This window comes from Miniopterus schreibersii, assembly GCF_964146895.1.
Source record: "Miniopterus schreibersii genome assembly, chromosome: 15".
Lineage (NCBI taxonomy): Eukaryota > Metazoa > Chordata > Mammalia > Chiroptera > Miniopteridae > Miniopterus > Miniopterus schreibersii.
In genome coordinates, this window is record NC_138115.1 from 11,173,201 (window position 1) to 11,200,462 (window position 27,262).

At 42.2% G+C, this 27,262-nt stretch overlaps 1 protein-coding gene across 4 annotated transcripts in view; it reads left to right on the forward strand.

Moving 5' to 3' along the window:
- FHIT (fragile histidine triad diadenosine triphosphatase) overlaps positions 1-27,262 on the forward strand; it is a 1,252,819-nt gene that overhangs the window by 360,045 nt on the left and 865,512 nt on the right. The window contains exon 1 of one of the 4 annotated variants that reach the window (XM_081159591.1): positions 24,217-24,456. The exons of the other annotated variants lie outside the window; for them this stretch is intronic. The gene's annotated coding sequence lies outside the window, so the exon portion shown is untranslated. Of the gene's footprint in view, positions 1-24,216; positions 24,457-27,262 lie in introns of those variants that run through there. 4 annotated transcript variants of the gene reach the window in all.

Sequence of the window (27,262 nt, forward strand, 5' to 3'; positions counted from 1 at the left end):
ACTCCTCCCGCTTGGAAAGACTTTTCTTCTCTTGCCTAAAGTAAAGGGCATGTGTTTCATAACTCCAGATACACACTCTCTGCTGTTTATCCTCTTTGAGATGACTGACACTTGGATTTCTGCTGTTTGCTGTGTGATCTCAGTTAGCTCATTTAACCTCTCTGAATTCTGGTTTCTTCCTTCATAACATGAGGCTGATTATAGGAACTACCTCATAGAATGGTTATGTGGGATTAAGTGACAACTTATGTAAAATGATTAGCAAGGTGCTTAGCATATAAAACCTCTCAAAAAATGGTAGCCATAGGAAATTATTAGAAGGAGATGTGCATTTACCAACTCTGTGTTGGTATTTAGGATATTATTTTCAATATTCTATTTCTCTTAGGATATTACCTATTGCAGTTTCCAGTATGGCAGGATACAGAGCTATCTGAGACCAAAAAATAAGGTAAAATAAAGAACACGTTAAAGTACCCTGTAGAAAATCTTTGTAGTCACAACCCTGCACATGACTCTTTGTTTTGAGATTAAATGCTGCCCGTCTATGAACACGATCGCATTGCTGTTTTATCATTTAACTTTGTGCTGCGCTCACTCCAAATAATCTTCTCATGTACTTGGCAAGATGATCAGGGAAGCTCTGAGTCTGACTTATATTTCTACTAAAACCCAAACCAAATGTCACTAGATGAGGTTATGGGTAGAGGCTAAGTATTTTGAGGAGAGGAACTAGGAAGTGCAAAGAAACATTTTCTAAATGTTTTTACTTGTTTTCACTCCTGGTATGGCTCTGTGGAACCTCACATTCACACAGGTGACAACTGTAAAGTATGGGGGGGGAGGGGGATTACCTGACAGCATTAGAGAGTAAAAATAAGCAGGCAGATTCTAGAGAGGAATTGAAATTCAGAACTTGGAAGCAGGGACTGAGGCAGATTGGGTTCCCCATTTGACAACTGGTAGACTAAAGGCAGGCAGAAATCACATGACTTGGGGTGGCTAACTCCAATAGAAAACCCACAGTCTTTTTGGTTTGAAAACCCAAAGAACAGAGTCCCGGGTCACCACAGTCATTGGAAAATGCAGCTGGAATCTTGGGAAAGAGAGGCAGACAGGGAGGCTCACAATTCTGTGAATAAACACTACTCACATTTTTGACTGACCCTTGAACCGTAAGTGCATGGAGCCGACATAGTAGCACACCTAAAGAAAGAAGACCTGAACTGAGATCTGAGCTGCCAACCAAGAGATAGTTTTCAATTTGAGTGTAACCAAGTTAATTGTCTGCTAAAACAAAGAAATCGATGTTCTTCAAAGAACTCTGATAGGCTTCACACCATAATATTTGTACTTATATGTTCACATGATACAACCACAAATTACATGACATATGAAGAACCAAGAAAATGTAAACCCCCGAAAGTGAAGAGGCAGCCCTCTGAGATGAATTCCAAGATCACCAGATGTGGGATTAGCAAGGATTTTAAAGAAGCTATTGTAACCACACACACAATGAAGGACAGAAAAAGACACTCAGAGTGGATAAAAACGCAGCAACTAGACACAGAAAAAAGCACCCAAATGGGAATTCCAGAACTGAAAAATAGACTTGAAGTAATATCCACTGAGTAGACTTCTACCATTAGAGGGAGCAGAGGAAGGTGTCAGTGAACCTGAACATGAATCAATAGAAATTTTCTTTTCAGAGAAAAAAGATTTAAAATACTTAAAAGGAAAAAAATGAGCAGACCTTCAGGAACCTGTGTGACAAAAATAAAATGCCTAGCATGTATAATTGGTTTCTCAGAAAGGCAGGAGGAAAAGAATGGGACAGAAAATATTCGAAGAAATAATGGCTACAAATTCTCAAATTTGGTGGAATATATAAATTTCCAGATCTAGAAATGCCATGAACCCCAAATGGAATACATTTGAAAAAAACCTTGCCTAGGCACATCGTTTTCAAACTCCTGGACACCAACAATCAAGAGGAAATCTTAAAGTAGCCAGAGAAAAATGGGGCATTATCTTTCAGGGAACAAGCTTTAAATGCACGCTGACTTCCAATAAGAAACTACAGAGGCCAGAAAAAGTGAAACAGTTTTTAAATGCATCTACACACAGTACATTATACACACAGAGGAAGAAACCTGTTAAACACTCAGAAGTCTATGTGTAGTGAAAATACCCTTTGGGGATAAAGGCAAATTGAAGACATTTTCAGATAAAACTAAGAGAATTCATTGCCAGTAGACCTGCGCCAGGAGAAATGCAAAGGAGGTTGTTCTGGCTAAAGTGAGATAAAGTGGAAGCTTAAATCTTTAGGAAGGAATGAAGACTGTCAGAGATCATAAATATAAAAGAGTATTTTTTCATTTTAGTATCTTTAAAATACATAGAACCTTTTAGTGAAAAAATTATAACACTGCTTGTGGTGTTTGTAATGTACTGTGTATAGATGCATTACCTAGGACACCCTAGCACAAAGAATGGGGGGGGCATGATGAATGGACTTACACACCTGCAAGGTTTTCAAATTTTATATGAGGTTGTATGAAATTAACTCTAAATAGACTGTGAAAGGTCAGGAATGTATATTTTAATCTCTAGAACAGCCACTAAAAGTACAATAGATTAAATAGAATACTAAACGTTTTAAAATATCATCCAAAAAGAATGAAGGACAGAAGGAATAGAAGACTGGAAAGAGAGGAGGCAAACAGAAAAAAAATAATACAATTTTAGCCCTATATGCAACCATTTTAGTAATAATGATAAAAGGGCCATTCCATTAAGATGACATAATTATAAATGAGTATATATATCTGATAACATTCCAAGTGAGATCACTTTAAGTATTTTTGAGTCTGGAATTTTTTGAGGGCTAACTGGACTGTGAGTCAAGAGACATCACTTTAAGCTAACAACCGTTTAATAAAATCAACAACTATTTAATAAAATGTGTGGGATCAAAGTTCAACAGAAGGGGAAAAAAGCAAGGTTGGAGAGTATAGATATCTGTATGCCTAGCCGCTCGTAAGTGTGTCATTACACATTGTTGTGCAATGTGTTTCCTTCATTTAATGCATTTTATGCATTTGAGCACCTCCCGTAACCCAGGATCAAGCTAGGCACTCTCATAGTTTAATCTGTCAAACCGAGTTCGTATTTAATGTATGCACCAGAACAGCTATTCATTCAGTCCATTCTGTTTGGTGCCCTCACCATACCAGTTGTTAAATATCTTGAGTATCACTCCTGCTTACATACAATATTATGAAAGTATTTCCTCCAGTTGTCAGTGGAAGAATCAGAGGCTCGGAGAGGCTCAGTATGTTGCCCAGTGTCATATAACTGGTGGATGGCAGAGCCGGCCTTCAAATTCAAGTTTGCCAAGCGTCCCCCGCTGCACTGCGCCGTTCCCCTGAGACATCACCGACCCATGCGCTCAGTGTGTGCACTGAGGGATTGCAGCGCCCCTGCCTGGACTCCCGTGAGGACAAGCATCCTAGTGGAATGCCTGTCAGGCTACGCTTTGGGTACAGTCAGTGGCTGGGAAACGGGGAGGCTTGCTGTTGTGCACAGGGACAGACCGTGATTTGGGCCCAGTCTTCTGGGTGCTCTATTGTATGAATTCTGGACCTGAAAACTTTACATGTGTGTATTCTTGATAGATTTCTGTATTTCCAGTAGACATGTGTACAGTAGGAATTTAGAGATTGTTGACAACTTCCCCAGGTTTCCGTGTGCCCTAACCTGAAAGAAGGGCAGCAAGTGTGGATCTAGGCTTGGCCCGGAGCAGAGTTTTTCGTCAGTGCGTGGAGCTCAGAGGGAGAAGTGATTTCTAAGCGATGTTTAAGAGTCCTTCGTTTGAGCTTTACTGCTCCTGATTGATAGACTTTCCAAGCGTTACTGTGTACCAAGTGCTCTGCCTGCTTTTGCAGACTCTCTGAGCCTTCGCGGCCACGCTCAGAAGTAGATGCTGTCCCCTTTTAGAAGCAAGGACGCTGGGAATTTCCTGTTCTCTCTTCTCAAATGGAAGGCCAATATGTTTGCTCCTCTCCACGACACAGGACCTAAATAATAAGTTATGGCTTCACTGTGTTTGCTTGTGAGAACCTGCATGTGATTTCCATGACATATGTGAGGGTCCCTAGCCTGGAATCGGGTGACATGAGTCCTGCTCACTGCTCCCTTACTAGCTAGCTGAGAAGCCCCTACTTCATTTGTGGTGGCGTATAACCCATTTGAAATGAGATTAATGAAATATATGTAGGAAATTCGGAAACAAATCCTCTTACCCCTACTGCTAATAGAGTTGCAAATACACATTGAACACAAAAATTGACTCTGAGCCTTCTGGTAGGCAGAGCAAAGTGAGAAACACAGGCGGTTTCATGCCAGAAGTTTTTCATATGATCTCTAAGATCCCTTCTGGTTTTTCAGATTTTATAAAAATGGGGTAATAACACCTACCTTTCGGGATCTTGATAGGTTTAAATGAGACCACGTTGGTACATAAATGTTAGCGTATTTTTTCCTCTTATGTAACTCCAACTAAGGTTCACAGTAGAAATCTCAGGAAAGTCAGAGACTGTAGTTAACTTTGTTAAAGCTGCATACTCTGAACTTCTGGGGGTCAACTTATTTCAGTAGCCCAAACTGTCAGCAACTGTGAGAAGCATTTTATGGCCCTCTCCATACAAAGGAGATGAGCTTGTTCACGTTTTATAAATCAGGAAACTCAACTCCAGAGAAGTGATGTCACTTGGCGAAGGCCATGGAACGGTTTTAGTCAGGATTTGAAGCCCGCCTGTCTGTCCCCGAAGCCCATGTTTTCCCAGTGCACCACACTGCTTCTGAAATGTTGAATAAGCCAACAGTTAGGCATCTTTTCTGTGAGGCGTTCCAGGTAACACGGCGGCGATGGTGAAGACCCTGAGCACACTGGCTTGGGATTTGTGTGCTGTGAAACCACCAATGGAGTCCTGACTCAGAAAGCTCCACACAAACCCTGACATCAGAGGACCTTTAAATGCCTGTATTTTGTGTTTGCAGTTTGTTTTTTAAAAAGTAATTTTTTTGTCAAGACTTGAGGACTTGGAGAGCGACAGAGAGTGAGGTCACCCCGGGACCAGCAGTGACAGCTTTGCCAATACAATTGGAATGTTCCTGAACTGTAAAGCTTATTTAATGAAAAGGGACCCATAAAACCTTTTTACTAATGTGTAGTGCTCTCTTGTCAGTTTGACACGAGCACACTGTCAGCCTGCCGATTACCATACAGTATATGCTCATTAAATCATGCGCTGTGGGTTTCCTCAGGTTGTCAAACTGCTTAATTGAAAAAATGTCTGGTGTCGCTCTCATGGGAAAGAGGCAGAAATCAAAGGGCTGGAGAGCTTACTCTGAATATTTTGGAGTTTGCTTTCAACTACAGTCAGAACTGCAGCTTTCAACTTACAGTTTTGATTAAGAGACTAGTTCTTCTGCATCTTTTTTGGTTTTGTTTATAATTCAAACACAGTAATTATAATGGAGTTGCTTTTATAATAGAACTACTAAATCACTCTGCTAGCAGATGAAAACCAAAAGGAAGGGCTCAGTGTTTTGTGTGCTATAATCATGAGGCCCATTTAGGTGTGTTGGGGCGGAAGCAAATTGGGAATAAGGGGTTGGGATGGGTTTGAGTTTTGCTAAATCTCTACTGCAGTGGTTTGTTTTTTAATTTAAATTTAAATTTCTTTTTACTTTTAATTTTTTTTCAATTTTTGTTTAAAATATTACAAATGTCCCTTTTTCTCCCCAATGACCCATTCCACCCCGTCCCACCCCCCCTCCCCAGTCCCTCTCCCCACCATTGTCCGTATCGTTAGGTTGTGCATATGTGCATATAAATTCTTGGGTTACTCTCTCCCCCTCCACCCACCCACCCTCCTCCATCCCTCTGACATTCCTCAGACTGATCCATGCTTCCATGTCACTGAATCTATTCTGTTTATCAGTTTATTAAGTTGTTTAGATTCCACATATAAGCGAGATCATGTGATATTTGTCTTTCTCTGCCTGGCTTATTTCACTTAGCAAAATATTCTCCAGGTCCATCCATACTGTCCCAAAGGGTACGAGATCCTTCTTCTTTACAGCTGCATAGTGTTCCATGGTGTGAATGTCCCACAGCTTTTTATCCACTCACCTACTGATGGGCACTTGGGCCTTTTCCAGATCTTAGCTATTGTAAACTGCGCTGCTATGAACATAGGGGAGCATATATTCTTTCTGATTAGTGTTTTAGGATTCTTAGGACATATTCCTAGAAGTGGGATCACCACTGGTTCAACAGGCAGCTCCATTTTTAATTTTTTGAGGAACCTCCACACTGTTTTCCCTAGTGGCTGCCCCAGTCTGCATTCCCACCAGCAGTGCACTAGGGCTCCCTTTCTCCACACCCTCGCCAGCACAAGTCGTTTGTTGATTTGTTGATGGAGCCATTCTGACAGGTGTGAGGTGATACCTCATTGTGGTTTTAATTTGCATCTCTCTCATGATTAGCGACCTTGAGCATTTTCTCATGTGTCTCTTTGCCATCTGTATGTCCTCTTTGGAGAAGTGTCTATTCAAGTCCTTTGCCCATTTCTTCATTGGGTTGTTTGTCTTCCTCTTGCTGAGTGCTATGAGTTCTTTGTACACTTTGGAAATTAGCCCCTTATCAGATACATCCTTGGCAAATATGTTTTCCTAGACTGTGGGATTCCTTTGTATTTTGAGTCTGTTTTCTTTTGCTGTGCAGAAGCTTTTTAGTTTGATGTAGTCCCATATGTTTATTTTTTCCTTTGTTTCTCTTGGCCTAGGAGATGTATCAGTGAAAAGTCCACTGCGTGGGATGTCTGTGACTTTACTGCCTATGTTTTCTTCCAGGATTTTTATGGTTTCATGACTTACATTTAAGTCTTTTATCCATTTTGAGTTTATTCTTGTGTATGGTGAAAGTTGGTGGTCTAGTTTCATTTTTTTGCATGTATCTGTCCAATTTTCCCAACACCACTTATTGAAGAGACTGTCCTTACTCCATTGGATACTCTTGGCTCCTTTGTCAAATATTAACTGACCATAATGGCGTGGGTCTATTTCTGGGGTCTCTGTTCTGTTCTATTGATTTATATGACTGTTGTTGTATCAATACCAGGCCGTTTTGATTACAATGGCTTTGTAGTACAGTTTGATGTCTGGCAAAGTGATCCCTCCCACTCTGTTCTCTTTTCTCAAGATGGCTGCAGCTATTCAGGGTCTTTTTTGGTTCCATATAAATTTTCGAAATGCTTGTTCTAGGTCTGTGAAATATGCTGTTGGTATTTTAATAGGAATTGCATTGAATTTATAAATTGCTTTGGGTAGTATGGACATTTTAATGATATTAATTCTTCTAATCCATGAGCAACTGCAGTGTTTTTATTTGCGGATGTTTATGCCTTATCATCGCCTCAGTGGGTGGGTTAAAGAGGTAACATCCTTAGGCCATCTGTATTACTAGATTTGTTTATATGATAGCTTAAAAAAATAACAGTTCCCAGGTTCCACTTCAGACCAGACTAACCAGGATCTTTGGAGGGAACTGTTTTTTGCTGTTGTTGTTGTTTTAAACTAATTAATTTCTTCGTTTATTTATTTTTAAACTTTTAAAAATATGTTTTTATTGAATTTAGAGAGAGAGGAAGGGAGAGGGATAGAGAGATAGCAACATCAATGAGAGAGAAACATCATCAATTGGCTGCAAAACCCAGGCATGTGCCCTGACTGGGAATCCAACCATCACCTCTTGGTTCACGGGTCGACCCTCAACCACTGAGCCACACCCAGCTGGTCTGGAGGGAACTGTTTTAGAAAGCTGATAGATTCTAACAGGCGCCAGAGTCAAGAGAGATGGGCCTAAGTTGACTCTGGTTGTCTAGGATTTCAAGGCAAGACTCATTCAGCAGCTGTTATCATCTACCAACGTTTCCAAAAGGGTTATAAACCCTCAAGGGTTTCAGAAGATTAAAATTTTGCTTTCTGGGCTCCAGTTACATCTATTAAATGAGATTCTTTGGAGATAGGGCCTGGGGCATCTCCATTTTAAACAAGAGCTCTAGGTGATTCATATGCACTAAGGTTTGAAAATTTGCTAGAAAAGCAAGGTGACCTTTGTAAGTGAAGTTGAGTGGAACTTCAGAGAAAAGTGCACAAATCACAGTAAATATGAGTGGACTTTTTTTAATAGTATAAATTTTGGTACATTCATTTGGGCTAAAGGGGACCATGCATGGTTACAATAGCATAAGCTTTATTTTGGGGACCCACTCCCAAGTGCCATGTAAGACCCAGGAATGGGTCAGACATTTCAAAGCTTCTTTCACTTTTAGGTACCCAGGCCTAAAAACTAGGGCTATTGTGTCTTCAAGGGCCTTGAAAAATATTCAGAACTAAAAGAGAAAGAAAAATTATTTTGGTTTAAGTATATGGAGAAATTACAGAATTAGAACAAATTGATATTTAATGAAATGTCAACAAAATGGAACATTATACTTTTGTTATTAATTACTAAATTTAGTAATTATTAAAAGTCTATATTTAGAGACATTTCATGAGTTAGCTTTTCTCACTTCTTAAGAATTTCTGAACATGCGTGTGAATGTTGAGAAACTTTAGCCAGTTTTAAAATTGAACAAAATTATGTTGCCAAATAATTTCAAATGTAAATGTGCATAAGTATTTTCAAAGATTTCATATCCAACAATTGTTTAGTATATTATATCTCTCACAGGACAGGGTGTTAAATCTCCTAAAGAAAATGTGCCTGGGGCATAGGAAGGCCATATATGTACACCCCAAAGTACTTCCTTCAAAATTAGAGCTATCCAGTGGTCCTGGGCTTCATTGTCATTGACAAGGCCTTCAGAATATGCCTATGCAACCTTCTAAACATGCAGTTGAAGCCAAATGTAACATTATTGCTCACCTTCCTTCCTCTAAAAAAAGCCAAAAAGATAGAAGAAAAAAAATATTAGTTTTAGCTACATATCTCACTACTTTTAAAGGTAACTCACTTGCGTGAAAGTTGGCACTTTAATGAACATCAGATGAGAATGACAAGGCAAATCGCACACTGTGCTTCCTGCTCAGAAAATTACCTCTAAGAAATGGCGATAATAGTAGCAAAAGAACCCATGACTAGAATAAAAGACAGAGAAGTAGATGCCACTGGAAATTCAGAGTCCTGAGGTCAGTTGATAACTAAATATGTCTGTTTTGAATTCTCCATGCCATATTCATGCTTTGGATTTGATTGCATGTAAGGTCCCCAGTTCCAGGATTCTTCTGACCCATAGATAATGTTTTCTTTTTTTTTTTTTTTTAATTGAGGCACTCTGCTCAGTACCTTTTTTTTTTTTTTAAATATATCTTTATTGATTTCAGAAAGAGGGAAGGAGAGGGAGAGAGAGAGACAGAAACATCAATGATGCGAGAGTCATTGATCGGCTGCCTCCTGCATGCCCCGGGCTGGGGATCGAGCCCGCAACCCGGGCATGTGCCCTGACCGGGAATTGAACCCCGATCACCTTGATCCTAGGTCGATGCCCAACCGCTGAGCCACGCCCGGCCGGGCAGATGATGATTTCTGATACTAACATCTTCCTTAAGATACATCTTCCCCTTTTCCCAGCCCCTATTTAGCTGTTTATCTGTTGGTTTACTTTCTTTCATTTTGACTGCCCTCCCCTAGAGTGGGATCCCCAGGGGAGCATAAGATACGGCTGCTCTTCACTGAGCCAGCCTGGGAAAGAAAGGATGACACTACACTGATCACTCTGTCCTTGCCAGGAAGATCCGTCAGGAGTGTCGTGCTATTAAGAACAGTGTTACAGATGCTTAACTGGTCAGGAAGTATTTTCTCCGAACATCACTTTTAAATGTAGGATTCTATAACTCCCAGTCATTAATAAATGAGTGACGGGAGGGAAGCTACATTCAAGTTTCACCCAGACCTCTCTTACCTCCCCCAGCACTCAAAAGGCCAAAAACTGCCTCCCAAATCAACTCCTTAATAAATAAGACGTCTAGATGAATAAAATGGTTAATTGTTCACTTGAAAGTGACTACTTTATACTTCTGGAGAGACGCCTGAAAATTTCTTGGCAATACTTCACCTGATTAATAATTTAGAATGATGATTGACTGGAGAATGGAAGTGGAGCTAATAGCTTCTCGTTTCCCTCTTTATTATTTCACACAAATCGGTAAGTCGTGGTAGAGGTGTGGGATGTTTCTGGGTCAACTGGCAAGAAGCTTTGGATTAAAAAGGGAGGGAGATAGTTGATCTCTCTAAGGCCTTGGCCTCACCCCTGGTAGAGCTGGGTGACTGTGTGACGAGCTGCTCCTGATGCTCAACACTGCTATTAGGATCCATTTGACGCTGGTTCCGAGAAAACAGTGGACCCAACACAATCCTTACATAGTTCAAAAATCTGACAAGAGAGACAGAGATGCCTGTAAATCATTATTCTACCAGGTAAAAAGTGTTAAGTGTTTTAAGAGAAGGATGTGAACACCCTCCATAGGAGCCATCGGCTCATGGATTAAAGCGCGGGACCTGCCTAATCAGGAATTAGTGATTTGAAGTGATGTGGGAAAGTCAGACTATCAGTGTCAATGGTGTGTGCTGTTAGCAGCAGTTAGAACTGGAAAACAGAGAAAGGAATGCTGGCGTGAGAGTTTGGCTCTGATTTTCAGGGCTACTTCAAGCTCCAGGTGGCTATTCAGAAAGATAGGATGCAGATAAACTGTCTCTTAGAGGGACTGAAGTCAGCCTCCTCCTAGAAAGTGCACAGGGGTTTAGCTGGAAGTTTCTACTTGTTCTCGAGAGGTTGTAGCTTTAACAGAAGCCGGTGTTGTTGTGGCTGCTGCCAGGGATGCTGATACTTTTCTACGTGAGAGGGAGGTATGGCTGAGCCCCCTAACCGAATCTCACAAATTCTGAAGAGAGGTGGGTTTTTCATCTAAATTAAATAGTTGTGTATTTGGTGCCAGATCTACTTCCACTGGCTGAATATTTGCTAATATAATCAGGGCCTCAATGCCAGGACTCACCTCAGGAGCAAAGGATTAAGCATGCTCCTCTCCATCTCCTGTGGACTTATTTAACTTCCAGAATATTTATGTTTTGAGTGTTTGTTATGAACTGAATTTTGTCTCTCCAAAATTCATTTCTTGAAGCCTAACCCTCAATGAAACTGTATTTGGAGATAGAGACTTTATAAAGAGGTAGTTAGGGTTGAATGAGGTCAGAAGGGTGGGACCCTAATCCAGTAGGATTGGTGTCCTTATAAACAAAAGAGGAAAGGACACCTGGGATGCACACGCACAGGGAAAAGACCATGTGCAGAGCAAGAAGGTCGCCTTCTGCAAGCCAGGGAGAGAGGTCTCAGGAGAAACCAAATCCGCAGACCCCTCGATCTTGGACTTTCACCCTCTATAACTTAAGGACACATCTCTGTTGTTTAAGTCCTCCAGCCTGTAGTAGTTTGTCCTGGCAGCCCTGGAAGACTTAAACAGTTATTGACAAATCCCCCCAGTGAGCTTGATTTGTGAGCCTAAGTCAATGACAAGCTAAGCTGAACTCTTAATGTGAGCCAAGGAAACTCTGAATGTCCTTAAGAAATGATCCCCATGTCCTTATCATTAAGCAGCGGCCAGCGTAAGCATAGCATGAAGCTAGTCATTTATGCAGAGCAGTTTTTTTACTCAACCCCCTCCTTTTCAACAAGTACTCACTGAGTGCCTGCTCTGTGCCAGTTATTCACAGATTATGTCATTCTAGAAGAGGAAGTGTAACAGGCACATAAAATACTGTCATTTGTTTGCAGCAATGCCAGTAGTGTGCCAAAAGTGCGGGCATTCATCGCAACTGGAATGGCAGGGGAGATGCCCGGCAGAGGCGGCGTGAAGGATGGGGTTCGGTCATTCGGGGATGGGCAGTGGAAGGACGGCTGAAGAGGGGAAGGAATGGTGAGCAAAGGCTTCGAGGTAGAAGCCCTGGGCAGTGTAGGAGGAGACGAGCACTCTGACTGGAGTGCAGAGCGTGCAAAGGGAAATCTCCTGTCATAAGGCTGAGCTATTTCAGACTCAGAGAGCTTCTGTAATACAGGAGTGATGACACCTAGGCAGTATTTTATGTACATCATTAGCTAACTCATTATTAGTTAACTTAGGTACTAATATTATCCCAATTTATAAATGGGGAAACTGAGGCACGGGTGGGTTAAATTACTTACCAATTACTAGTAAGTGGTGGAGCTGGGATTTGAACCTAGGTATCCTGGCTTCAGAGCCCTTGCTTATATAAAGGAGGCCTGAGCATCTAAACCAAAGTCTGAGGGAGGTACTGGGTTTCAGTGGGTTTGCAGATGGGGCAAGGAGCAGAGCTTTGTAATAGTGGGCGACTTGCATTTCCTTGAGCAAAGAGGAGGGCAGAGCCCAGCCTCCAGTAACCATGAAGGGGATTGCAGTGCCCTTGGCCACCTTCCGCTGAGTTAGCCATGTTTGCAGACGTTCGTGGAGCTAAATCGTCGGTGCTGGGAAACAAAGGTGTTTTTGAGGCGCTTTGCGGCCCTGGGTAGCCCAGGACAGGGTTATGAAAGGAGCTTTTCTGTTCCCCCTGCCTTCCGGGGTTACATTCTTAGTGAATCTACTGCCTCAAAGTGGAGCTTGTTAGTTGCGTGGCATCCCAGGGTGGCAATTAGTTGCATGCGTTTGGTTGGGTGCCAGCCCTCGGAGTGCCAGACCTCAGTGGGGAGCCACTGTTTGTCATGAATTAGTTTTTAAATAAAAGCAAGTTTTTAAAATGGAGCATGCTAATTTGGGTTTTGCTAACCCCCTCTGAAGAAGGCTTGGCCTGTTCAGTGCCAGCTGGCTGAGTTGGCATTCGGCGAGAAACTGAGTCCTTCCAAAAATTGCATTGCTCGCCCCTGCCCCTTTGAGAGCAAATGGCAGCAAGGAGCTGGTTGGCACTGAGAAGCAAGGTGAGGCAAGGGGCAGGGATAGCCCAGCGACGGGCTGATGAGGGGAGCTGAACTGCCACGGTTCCCCGCTTCTCTCCCTGCTGTGGAAATCAAGGCCGCCCCTCTCTTCCCCTCACGCTGTCCTCGGCCACCCATTCAGTGACTTTCGACATAAAAGGCTCCCTCATCCAGCTGCTTACACACTGCACCTTTTATATCCTCTAAGTCATATTTAAGGGATTATCACTGCAGCTTTTACTTCCCCTAGAAAGAGCTGAATGGGCTGAATAGGGCGGAAGAATCCTCAGTGAGAAAGTGTCCCCCGCCCCAAATGCTCACAAAACCCCTAATCACGAAGGAAGAATGCCATCCTGTTTTTGGCGGCCTCCGGCTACAAATGCGCTGATTAACAATACGGTACGTGGCACATGCAGGCGATCGTTCCAGGAGTCCTGCCCCGCACACAGCTCCTGGTGGTAGAACGCGGCCTGGTCGCCCTCACCTGGCGCTCTGTCGTTTTAAGAGCCCTCCCGCCCATCAAGGTTTTGATCCTTGAAGATTTGTTTTCTTACTCTTCCCCGGTGGCTCTCTGATCCCGAGCGTTGGCAACAGTGACGAAATCAACTGAAGATCAGTGAAAACAGGAATTGTCTTGTGTTTTTCTTTTCTCTTTGTCTTCAAATAGGATTGCTCAGCGTTGGGGAGAGGAGCCTCGTACACAGGCGAGACAGAAAAGGAACTGAAGTGAGCTTTGCATTTGTTCTGAAGATCAGGAAAGATGGCAGCTGTTTTTCACGGGGTGTACTTAGGTGGCAGATTGCTGAGGGTGAGGAGTCGCCCTGCTAATGCAGCGCACACTGCGTTTCCTGGAGGACAGGGTTTTTACCTGCTTTCTTGATGCTAGTGCCTCTGTTCTTCTGAACGCAGCATATTAACTTTACTAATAAACTGACACCTAAGAGATGCTGCCTGAAAGCCTGCCTGGCACTGCGGGAATTTGTGGTGGTTTTTTATTTTTTTGCAAACATTGAGGCAAAATTGACAATGAAGGACATTTTGAACACTTGAGTACTCTAAATAGTTTTTAAGGCAATCAATGCAGTTTGCAGTTTCTTTAAATGCTCATTTAATATTTGGGGTCTCGGCAGGACAATGTGTTGCTTTTAAGGGGAAGAGCTGATAATTAGCCGGTGATGTATCTGACAGCCTTGTAGCGGATCCAGTGTGGGCTGCATGTGATTATGTCTGCGAGCTGAAAATAAACCAGCTGGGGTTTGTTGTGAAAACAGTCCCAGAACACCCTCCCATTAATGGCCCATGGCTTGATCCAGCATCTGGTAAACTAATATATTGTCCTTTTTACCATGAAAGTCAGCACAAATCATTAATGATTCCAGCAGCCATTTGCAGTCCTCTGTTGTCTAGAATATGCCAATTACCACAAACTTATTTCTAGTAGCGTCATGATTGAATGATAGTAAGCTGACTGTAGCTTGTTGGCAGAAATTCTTTCATAATGACAATGAGACCTGTGCATGGGAGTCCTTGCTGGACTCTGCTAAACAAGAAGGTCGGATGTTATATGTTTTCAGCCCTCATGAACAATACTTCTTAATGACTGTGTGAATTGAAGGAAATGTGCTATCTTGCAGATTTGTTTCTTTGTGAGAACCTATCATTTTTGCTTAATTTGTCAGGGGAAGGAATCCCTGTTTGCCATTAAAAATGGTGTTCGGGAACTGCTTTGCAATATGCACACTTTACAATCATCACCAGTATATCAAGCTTATTAGAGTTCATCTTTGCTCTCATTATAAAAATACTTAAATTTTTTAATGAAACATTCCATATGTATAATTATCACCAAATAATGAAATAATACCATCAATGCCAATGACCCTAAGAAAAATACAGAGAGCCAGTTACTGCCATGAGATTGATAAATTAATTATCATTATTCCTTTACCCAGTATTGACCTGTAAGGCCCCATGTCCTGAAAACGCATATCGGGCAGATAGTCCAAAACTGAAGAGGAGCAGTGGAAAGGACAGCTGTAGTTCCGTGAAAATTCCTGGAAGGGTATTTACACAACAGCAGGACAGATCAGCCATATTCTCCAAAGATCTAGGAAAACTAATGTATTGGACAGTTCTGTGGCCCACCTCATATTCTCTTATCTCACTTTTTTTACTTGGACCATCGCTGTGCAACCAGCTTAGGGCAGTTATGACCTGAAGCCTCTTGCTAAGCTGCATTGGGCAGCCCCACTTTCTGCCCTAGAGTGTCTCTGACACCTGGCGGGGCCTGGCAGCCTGGAAGTGCCAGAGTCACAAGCCATGGAGTAACCCCTGCCTAGAGGGGGAAGGGAACGATGAGTAAGTGCTCTCCTCCTCAGGGTCGTGTTCCAGCAATTCTGACGCACATCTACATATACATCTGAAGCACACAGGTTTCTCAGAGAGCCCCGGCAAGATTGAGCCCCAGTTGCCCACAGTGGTGGTCAGCTTGAGGACACATCCTTATATGGGGTTTCCCTCCATAGAGGATGCTGTTGGTGCCGCACCAAGATTGACTTTCCTGGGTCAGCGCACCCATGCCCCAGCTGCTTAGCGTGTTGGATGCTAGGGTCTCCCAGCTGAATGCTTCTCAAGAGAATTACCCTCCACTAAGGGGAGCCACTTTCCCCAGAAATAACCAAAAGATTCCCCTACTCTTGACCAAGGACATCCGTAGTCAACAGCTACTCGAAGCTGTCCAGGTGAGACAACTCTGCGGCGCATGCATACTCCAGAGCGCCTTGTGGGGCTGTGGCGAGGCTAGGCTTCAGCTGAAGCACAGATTTGCTTGGTTTCTTCTCTAGCCGCCCCCCCCCCATGTCTTCACAGGTTTCTCTTGAGGGCTCTCCCTCAAACAAGAATGCCCATCTCAGCCTCTACTTGTAGGGAGCCTGATTTAAGACACTTTTCCTCCTTGTCTCTCTCTAGTTCCCTAACCCTATTACATGGGGTCCTTTCCCAGAATAGAATGTGTGCTCCTCAGCCTGCCTTAAGCTCTCCTCTCCAGGGTGAGGCGTTGGAGTGGTAGGAACCCGGCCGCTGCAGTGAGTGATGTCAGGATGTTTCGAGGCTTCACTCTGTGCCACCTGCTGGATTAAGTGCACATGGTCCCTGCTAAGTGCCCTATTAACAGCACTTAGAAAGAATTAGTCACCGTAAGATTATACAAAAGTGAGCGATTCAGACAATAAGGGTAGAAGTTGAGAGACCTATTATGTGGGGCTAAAGAAGGCAACAAAGACTTGGTGGAGGAAGTGTACTTGAATTCTTGAGAGAAACATTTGGAAGGCAGAGAGATGGTAGGAGGACATTTAGTTTGGCGAGACAGCAGGAGTAAAGGCTCTGAGTACACTTGAAAATCATTAGTTCAAGTGACCCTGACATTGCCATCCCCGAGGGAATGCGGACTTCATGCTGAAGGGGTTGGATATGACCAGAATGTGCTTGCAGTCATTTGTTCCACAATGTCTTTTCAATAACTACCACTTCCAGGCATTATGGTGGGCACTGGGAGTGATAAGCCAAATAGAAGTTGTCCCTGATCTCAAAGAATTTGCAGGATAGAAAACACACAAGTAAACGGCTAAACACATATAATTACAGGTTTTTTCCTAAGGTTTGGAAGGAAATGCAGTGACAGAAAATAACAAGGGTCACATACCATATGTTAGATCAGGTAGACCAGTAAGTCTTCTCTGAGAAGCTGATGTTTAAGCAGAGCTTTAAAGAGTGGGAGGAAGTCAGCCTTGCAAAGGGGGGCGGTGTGAGGAGGAGCAAGGCAGCCAAAGTGATGGCATGTGCAAAGGTCCTGAGGCAAGAACTACCTCAGTGTATTAGAGGTACAAAAAAAGGCCAGTGTGCCTATACAGTCCCGGGTAAGGAAGGGAGTGCACAGATACGTAGGAATGAGCAGGGCTGTATCCTGAATGTGCTGTCATGCAAAGGAAATAGAATGTAATGGAAAGCAACTGAAGGGCTTTAAGGGCAGAAATGATCATTTCCAATTTATGTATTTAAAATAAGCCAGTCAGAGACAGACAAATATCACATGATCTCACTTATATGTGGAATCTAATGAACAAAATAAACTGACAAATAGCATAGAACCAGAGGCATGGAAACGTGGGTCAGACTGCGAATCTCAGAGGGAAGCGGGGAGGGGAGGAGGAAGGGGTTAAGCACAGAACTCATATGCTTCTATGCATTGCCCGGGGACAGGGACAGTAGGGTGGTGCAGGCCTGGGGTGGGACGGGAGCCCGGGGAGGAAGGCAGTGGGGGTAAAAATGTGGGGGCATCTGTAATGCTGTCAATGAGCCATAGAGATTTTTAAAAAAACAATGAAAAATGAATCTTGGGAAAAAATGTTTTGGGACAAGATGTATATTTTAATCCTATTCTTGTAAAAAGTAAACAGAGTGAAAATTTTATATTTGTAAAAAAAAATGACTCTCTTGTGTGGAAAATAGGTTGGGGGGAGGGACAAGAATAGATGTGGGGAGGGCAATATACAGGCTATTGCAGTAGTCCATGTGAAAATGGTGATCGCTGGTGTGGGGGGAGTCAACAGATGTGAAATGGAATTTACTAGCATGTAACTCAAGGCAGTGGGGAGTAGTCTCTTGACCATTGCTGCACCCAGGCCTACAGCTGAGGTTTGTGGGGCTCACGGCAGGGGTACAAGTGGAGGTCATACCCCATCTGTCTAAATATTTGAAAGTTATAAATCCAGCTAATAAACTGTTAAAGACATGGTTTTTACCCTTCTATCGTGACAATATAACTTTTTAACAACAAAATTTAAAAGTATAGGTGGAGCTATGATTTTTATGTGACTGAAAATTGGCAAAATATCAAAGACCATTGAATTTGATAATTATTGCACATGTTCTATTATTAGGCGTATAGTATTTGGATGAATTTTGAAAAATAAATAATTAATAAATTACTACATATTTATTCCAAATAAGTTATTTTGTTAATTTTCATTTCCATAAAGTAATTACAGTGTTATAGTCAGCCTTTTGTAAACATAATTTGTTTCTATCCACAGTAATGATCTAAGGCCTTGGAGTCGAATCTAGCCACACACGCTTCTTCAGACATTATCTGTAGTTCCTTCTGTCCTACAGGGGAGAGGTGAGAGCTGCAGCAGCGATATTGACTTTCTGGTCCTTTACAGAAAAAGTTTGCTAAGTCCTGATCTAAAGAATTAAAAATTAAACTGCATTTGTACTCACAGTGTGTACAATTGGAATAGATTTTCATTAAGCATTTAAATTAATTACAAAAATTGGGGATATTAAAATTATTTTTGAATGTTTTCAAATAAGTTATTTTTTCATAAAAATTCAAAATAATTTAAAAGAATTAAAAGGCAAAATGCAGAATATATTACCCAATATAAAAATTTTAAGTCAATTAAAATGCTGGATTTCATTTTTTCATTTTTTTATTTTAATTAAATCTTATTAAATATTTTTATGAAGATAAAATGATTTCCCGTTTTTTGTTCAATATCTATCTGCTTGCCAATGTAAAGAACTGATATCTGATTTTATACAAGTGATGTTGTGACCTACATGACTGATTTTAGGAGGGTGTGCGTTATTTAAAATTGAAAATATGCCTAAGCCATTATGTGCAACAGCTGTGAATGCTGCTGCAGTTTGTGAGACATCCGAAACTATGGAATGGCACCAGAAGGTTCTGGTGAAGGGAAATAGATTAGCAGCGTCCTGGGAACTGAGTTTTCTTATGCAAGAATCTGTTGCTCTCATGCTGCTTGAGAGGAAGGATCTGACAAATTATTTTCTCTGTCCCTCACTTAAGCCCTTGCACTGCCCACTCCACAGAGCAGTGTTGTCTGGTTTTGCAGTTGCACGACCCACAACCCACAGCCCTTCCTGACGCTCAGACTTGGTCAAGAAAGGTAGAGAAGTGTTTTCCCAGGGTGTGGATGACATTAGGCACAAGAATGGAAGTTACTGACTGGGTTGTACAGAATCCACCAAATCCTGAGTAACAGAGGCTCTGATATGTTTTCTGATCATTTTTGGTGAGGATGTGTTTGCCACATGGAGGCCCCTCTAAAGTGTGGGGTTCAGGATACATAGAATGACCCAGTGATGCAATGCCCAATGTGCAGACTATAGAAATGCAAGGAGAAATAAACGGGGACATGAGGATGGATTTTAACTTCTGAATCTATGGAAAATCAAGTAGATAAATATAATCTGAACAAAATAATTGATAAAGATGAACTAGATATTAGGCCCTGATAATAGAGTATATAGGACTTTGGAAAATTTGCAATACATGTCCTTAATAGGTTACAAAGAAATTGCAGGGAATTTCAAGAAGGTTGAAATAGGAAAGTCGTCATCTGATATCAATGCAATAAACTCGAAATGAGTTATCAAATCTTACAATCTGGACATTTTAAAATGCTTTGGTAAACAACTATTAATTTAAAGGAACGTTCAAAACCCAACTCGAAAAAAATCTAGATGTTATTGATAATGAAAATATAACATGTAAACTTATGGGCTACCGCTAAAGCTGTGCTTAGCAGAAAAAGTATAGCTTTACACCCAAATAACAAAACAAAAAAATAAAGAAATAAACTGTCTTAGTCCACTCGGGCTGCTCTAACGGAATATCATAGTCTGGGTGGCATAAACAGCAGACATTTACTTCTCACAGCCCTGGAGGCTGGGAGTCCAAGATCAAAGTGCCAGCAGATTCAGCATCTGTGTCCTGGTCCATAGCGGTGACCTTGCAGTGTCCTCACGTGGAGGAAGGGGGGAGGGAGCTCCCTGGGGTCTCCTAGAAGGATACTAGCCCCACTCAGGAGGCTCCACTGTCATGAGCAGTCACCTCTCAAAGTTCCCACCTCCAAATACTGTCACATTTGGGGTTAGGTTTAACATAAGAATTTGGGGGGTGACAGGAACATTTAGTCCGTAACTTAAAGGAATTAAACATCTGACTTAAAAGAACAGCAAAATAAGTGGAAGGGATGAAGAAAGAACCAAATAAAGTAAAAAATTAAGTTTTCTGCCCTGGCTGGGTGGCCCAGTTGGTTGGAGCGTCATCCCATACGCTAATTCGTGGTTAGGGCACATACCTGGGTTGCGGGTTCGATGCCTAGTTAGGGTGCGTATGGGAGGCAACCGATCGATGTTTCTCTCGCACATTGATGCTCCTCTCGTTCTCCCCCTTCCTCTTCCTAAAAATCTATATAAACATATCCTTGGGTGAGGATTTAAAAAATTAACTTTTCTTACTTAAAAGCAAATCTAATAAGTATCATGAATAAACTCAAGTGCTGTTTCCCTGAAAACAGTGCTACAAATGAGCTAACCCATTCACTACCCAATTAAAAAAATGGTAAGGAGCACAAAAACACAAAATTACAAGTGAAAAGGGGGAAAGGAGCCATGGCTAAGGAATAAAATAGAAGAATCAAAGGAGAACCTTTGCAAAATGTTTCGCATATAACTTAAAATTCTTGGTGGCATGGAGTTTTCACAGGTAAAGAAATTACCCGGGCTTACCCAAGAAGAAAGAGAGACACTTGAATAATATTGAAAAACACTAAGAAATTATCAAAGATCCGAAAAAGCCCCAGGACTTTATGCTTTCAGAAGCAAGTGAACTTGAACGTTTAGGGAGCAGGTAATGATAATGCTATTTAAAATGAGAACTGTTGCGATTAATTTTATGTCTGCAAAATGGAATACTGTGCAGCTGTTAGATAGATGCCGAGGTTCTGTCTATGGCTGTGGAACAATCTCCAAAACACAGTAGTGGGGAAAAGGCAAGATGCAGAGCACTGTCTCTATGAATCAATGTGTGTGTGTGTGTGTGCACACATGCGTGTGTGCACATGTGTAATAGCTGTGAAGGAATTCAGGGATGGGCAAATGTAGCTTTACAGTTGTGAGTTTGCGAAACACAGAGTAAATAAAGCTATTGTAATGATCAGAACCTATGTGTCTTTCCATACAAACAACTGTAAACCTACTTTGGCCCATCCCTGTATAAAAGCAACAGATAACAGTAATTGCCTCTGGGGAAGCAACTAGGTAGCTGGGAGTCAGGTGGGAGGCAGAGACTTTGAAATGTATGCCTTTTTGAATTTGATAATATGCACATCTGCTACATTGTCAGAGAATTATAAAAACGAATGAAATTACCCATTGCACAAACAAAGAAGGAAAGCTGCTGACGTGTTTTTATGAAGCAAGCATCACGCAGGTACCAACGTCTGACAAAGACACCACAAAATAGAAAACTATAAATCAGTTTCATTTATGGGCTCATCACTGGGTGGCTTAAACCACACAAATTATTTTCTCACAATTCTGGAGGCCAGCTGCCCAAGATCAAGGTGATCCCAAGATCAAGGTTTCTTCTGAGGCCTTTCTCCTTGGCTTGTAGGTGGCTGTCTTCTCCCCTGTCCTCGTATGGTCTTCCCTATGTACACGTCTGTGTGCTAATCTTCTCTTCTGGTAAGGACACCAGTCACTGGGTTAGGGCCCACCCAAATGACCTCATTTCAACTTAATCACCTCTTTAAAGGCCTTACCTCCAAATACAGTCCTACTCTGAGGTCCTGGGGGTTAGGACGTCAACATAAGAATTCTAGGCAAGGATAGGGACATGGCACACTTCATCCCATAACACCAGGCATGACTTCTCATTGACCTAAAAAAATGAGAAATAACTTGTGTCCTACTCAATTTCCTGCATTAGAAACACACACACACACACAAGAAAAAAAATTAAGCCCTCTGTTAAGTTATGGATCACTCTTGTTTCTTGCCCATTTCCCCCCCCAACCATTTTAGTTTTTATTCTGTCTTCCCCAAACCAAGGTAGCCTCTGTGACTTAGGCCCTTTTGTGCCATCAGTGTCCTTTTGAGAAGAGCTGGAGCGACACGGTGTTTCCCTGCTGATTCCCAGCACTCACCGGTAAAGGGTCTTTGTCCCACCCTTTCCCATCCACCTTTGCCAGACCCAGACTTCCTCAGCTGCCAAGGATCTCCCATAACACTGCACAGATTTAAAACACACAGACTGGAATATATGCCCAGGTGGTGCTAAAACGGGGGCGATCTTCTTTTACCACTAGGGACATAGGGCACTCATGATTCCACCGCAGTTTACAGGTCTGGGAACAGCAGTAAGTTAGTGGAGGCCTCAATACCTAACACAGCAAAGGCCATTGTCCTGAAACAGTAAGGAATGGATGTCACTGGTTCCCGTCAGAGCCGGGGCCTGGCTGGAGGGCAGGGCGAGCGGTTTCTCCTGAGATGGAAATCAAGAGGCTTTGTTTTTCTTTAATTACCTCGTCCTGTGATAGAAGTAAAAGGTGGAAGAACAGTATGAAAAGTTGCTTTTTTTTATACCTGACCTTCTGATAGCCTATATGTTTTAGGGACAGATAACTTTCTAATAAGACTTTTTATAATAAAACTTACATTGCTTTGAAAAATACTAACCTTTCTAGTTCTTCCAAGTGGATCAAACAGAGCCTGCAGTTATAGTTACAATGTCTTTAAGATTTAGCTTCGCATTGCCACAGGCCAAAACTCTATTATTTGAAAATTTAAAAAGTTAGTAAATGTAATTCATGATATTATTAAAAGAATATTAGCTTCTACACTCACCTCACCTTTATTTTAAAAAAGCAGCGGGCGATTCCATGGCAGGGAGATATGGGCCATTTGTAGCTTTGTTGTAGTAGCAGTTGCGAGAACCACCCTGCTCCCCTAAGGTACCATTCACCAAGCTTGTGAGCCCCACCCCAGCTTTCCTGACAGTGGCTGCCCCGGGCACATCTCTCAGGGCCCCCTGGAGTTATTGGCTCAGTACACCTGCTGTGAGCAGGAAGAGCAGCCCTCAGCCAATGGTTGATTGGTGACTGGTGTGAAAGCCCAGGTCCCTTGCCCAGGAGGGGACACTCCCTTCAGAGGACTGTAGGCCAAATCCTACCCTTTCTCGGCTTCCTGCCTTCTCCTGTCCTGCCTCCTGCCGCTCCCTCCGCAGTTTCTCTTGGGAGCCCTTCCGTACGAACTCAATAAAGCATGAATCCTCTCTTAGCATCTGAGCTGAGACCTAAGACATTTGTGCTCTATTTTGAATTTATAGGTCTAAAAAATATCTCTAAATATCCTATGTACATATGTGTACCTATGTATGTAAAACAAATGATATACAGCAGAATAAGAATATAAATTATATTGAGACAAGGAAATGAGGACTGACTTCCTTCCATTGGGCCTTCTTGGGCTTACAGACACTAGCATTGTTCATTTTTTAAAACCTGACTTCGGCCTCGGCTATTCTAGTTTGAGTATAAGAACACCTGCTCACCAACTTCAGCACAGCCATTCACTTTCCATACCTACTTCAAGTCCAAGGTCCTGATGCTAATAGCTAATGTGTTATGCATGTTGCCAACAACTTCTGGGTCTCATCTTGGTAAAACACAAACTATCAATTCTCAGTGGAAAAAAAAAATCGTGTTATTGAAGGATAGTCTCAAAATGGAATCGCTAATGGCTGTAAAGAACTCTGCCTCCTTTCTGCGGGTCCTTCGTAGTGTGTCTCAGTGGGCAAGTAAATTACTGAAAAGCACTTTGATCGTGGATTGCACTGGTGCCTTGGTGTCCAGGGTTCATTGTCAAATAAAGCATATCGTTTGGGTGCAGCACCTTTGCATTTTTAATCACGTTTGATCTCCCTCTCATCTGCAACAGGTCTGGGGGCCATCGGTGTGAACCTGCAGGCTGTGCTGCAAATGTTTATGCTCCTCAGGCACTTTATTTATTCTGGTAATTGTCGAAGCATTTATAACCCTCCTGTCTTTATCCTGAATGTGCGCCTGCATTTAGAACCATAAATTTCTCTGGATTTGAGTGGCTGTCGACAACGTGGTTTTAACTGTAACATACTGTGTGTGTGAGTGTGTGTGTGTGTGTGTGTGTGAACACATCTATATACATGGATATTTATTCTCACACCCACAAACAGGGTAATTTATAGCGTAACTTAACACATGTAGGCTTGAAAAAAGCCCTGCACCTGTCATAAATAGCTGAGTGTTTTCTCTTTAGTGTAGCGCTGGGTAGGACAGGGAGAAAGCCCATTGAAGATGTTTATTTCTGAAGTAGCCACCCTGACCAGAAGCCTCTGCCTTTGCTGTCAGGACATCTCCCAGCAGCCCCTGAGAGAGGCCATTCAACCTCTGGGCCCAGGGGCCTTTGTTTGGAACCAGCCTGCCATCTGCAAGACCCTGGGACCTGACTCCTTAGTGAGTGCTGATGGGGAGAAGAGGCGTGTGTGCAGTTGAAGGTAAAATAGAAGCAGGGCTTACATCCTGCTCCTGTCCCTTCTTTGTGTGCCTTTCACAGGGACACTATCTATCACCCGTTGACTGTTTGCATTCACTCTGCATTGTTTAAGGGAGACAGAGGTTTAGGGAGCTGGGCTTAACTGGCAATGGAGTGCTCTCATCTGTACCCCCCTCCCAGCATTCAGGGCTGCCCATCTCCTGGGGCGACACTCCACAGAAGACCTGAAATCTGTTCTTAGCTCATTCAGTTGGGTACTGGGTGCCTCAGACGTTTTCTATTGTGCTCGTATTTTGTTGTAAGCATTAGTTTTATCTGTCCTGTGCAACTATGAGCTTCTTGGGGGCTGGGGCTCTGCTTGTGTCTCCCTCATGGGCTCCAAACCTTGTTGCATAGACTAGTGCAATCCTGGGTGCCGTTGGTGTAGACTGATCATTGGACCACTTCCAGGAAATCCCCTCAGCGTCTGCTTAGCTCGCTCACGGGCTGAAGCAATGGTCAAGTGTGGCGTCTGAGTTAAATGCTTATTTATTCAGCGGCTCGGAGTATCACTGGATGGGATTATTAGCTAGGCATTTTGTTGGGCTGGTGCCAGCGGTCTTCACGCCTTTTTTCCCTTCAGCCGAGGAACCCTTTCTTTAATGGACTCCAATGTGGGAACAGTGCGTACAACAGGTGAAAGGGCAGTTGCCCCCCGTGAAACAGGGTGGGAGCTGGAGACCGAGTTTGAGCAGCCTCCTGTTCATTGCTCCACCCTCTCCTGCTCCCTTTCCCCAAACATCCCCAAACACCCCCAAACCAAGTGGTCAGTGAATCATTTCCTAGGGCTGACAGGGCTCCTCTGAGTAGAGTTTGTAAACCATTTATCTAAAGAAAGTGTCTCTGGGTGTATTATTACATTAGGTTCACCAATTTAAAAAATAGACTTTATTTTGTAGAACAGCTTTAGGTTTATAGAAAAGCTGAGCAGAAAGTACAGAGTTTCCATATACTCCCCCTCCCTTCGCCCATAATTTCCCTTTTATTAACTCCTGGTATTGGTACATTTGTTATAGTTGATGAACCATTTGTTACAACTTAGTTAACATTATTGTTAACTGACATCCTAGTTTACATTAGGATTGCTCTGTGTTGCACAGTAGCAGGTGTTTTGGCAAATGCATAATGTCACGTATCTACCATTATAGTTTCACACAGAACAGTTTCACTGTCCTAAAAATGCCTTGTGCTCCACCTGTTTATCCTGGGCCAACATTTTTAAGGTACAGTGATGTTTATAAGAGGGAGGGGTGGGGTTGTCCCTTCGTCACAGTTGGAAAAAACTCTAGGTTTATATTCCAAAGAGCAAATTGGGATTTGCGGTTGTGATCATGATCCCCATCTGATAACACAGGGGACCACCTACAGCTTTCGTGTTTTGGAAGAGCTATAATTTACCAGTGAGGCTAAACACCAACGTAACTTTCACTGGAACGATGCCAGGCTTATTTAGAATATGTTGTGATATATTTGAGTGTAATATGTGTTAATATGTGGGCAAAGTTAATTTTGACTATTTTCATGTCCAGATTCTAGAACCGTCTTTCCAAATACTAATTTGGAAAAATAGGTTTGTTCTCACTCTCTTTGTCTTGGGTGCGTTGCTAGTTAAGCTCACAGTTTTTAGAGCAATGCTGACAATGAATACAAAATATGAGTAAACCAACAAGACAAGTAGTTTTCAAAAATCACATTATGTGCACTTAATACCTATCTGACCTTTTCTGCAGTTACTTAAATCTTTTGAAAATTCATTTAATTTCAAAGCCAGACTATTAGCCTATTTATATGTAAATTATCTTTAATTCATGCATTGATTTAAAAGACTAATCCAGAGGATCTTTTTACCGCAAGTGACCTTTTTGACTGCACACTTCTGGGAAAACTGTGAAGTGGTTTCCTGGTGCCCCAGCACCTACCTGTGGTACTCTGGGCTGTGTAAGTCACTCCAAATTGTACAGTTGTCAGCCAGCATGGAATGATTAATGGTATAATTGTTCTTGTTGCTAGCAGAATTTCCACAGAACCACTTACTGGGATGGTTTTTTCTTTCTATTTTCTTTCTAAACATATCTAATTAGAAGGTTTACTAAGAAATAATGTCTGGTGTTCAAAGTATCAGAGTCAGGTGCTCAGTAGCTACTGCCTGTAAACAGCCTAGATGTCAGAGAAGCTTAAATTTACATCACTGCCCACCAAAGGAGCGGAGCAGGCTAACACCAATATTCTTGTATTCGTATATGTATTTTATTCAGCGTTTTGGTTTTTGCCTTGTTTAGTTCACCATAGGGAATGTCTTAAGTCAGTGCTTCACGTCAAGTTATCTTTCTTCTGGGGATACATGTAATTTGGAATTGACTGCTGTTTGCTATTAGTGGGTAGAATGCAAGTAATTTAAATTTTAATAATTGTAAAGAAGTTGAAATAAAATTCAGTGTGCCATACATGATATATATTTATTTTTCTGTCTCTTCTAGTCTCTGTCTTTCTTCATATTGATGTTTCCATGTGTCAGGTTTTTACCTGGGGTACATGATAGGAGGCCATGTGTGCCCAGGGTCATGTGCAGATGTGTGTGTATGTGCGTATTTATATGAAGTGCCGCCACATGGAGCTACTCTTTGAGGTGAGAGCATTCCCTTAGACTATGATGTGAACACCAACACCACCCCCTACCCAGGACTTGTGCACATAGGGCTCTAGATATGTGAATTCCTCCCCTCACACTGCCCCTCACCCCCAGCATCCATGTCTTTCTAGCTTTTAAA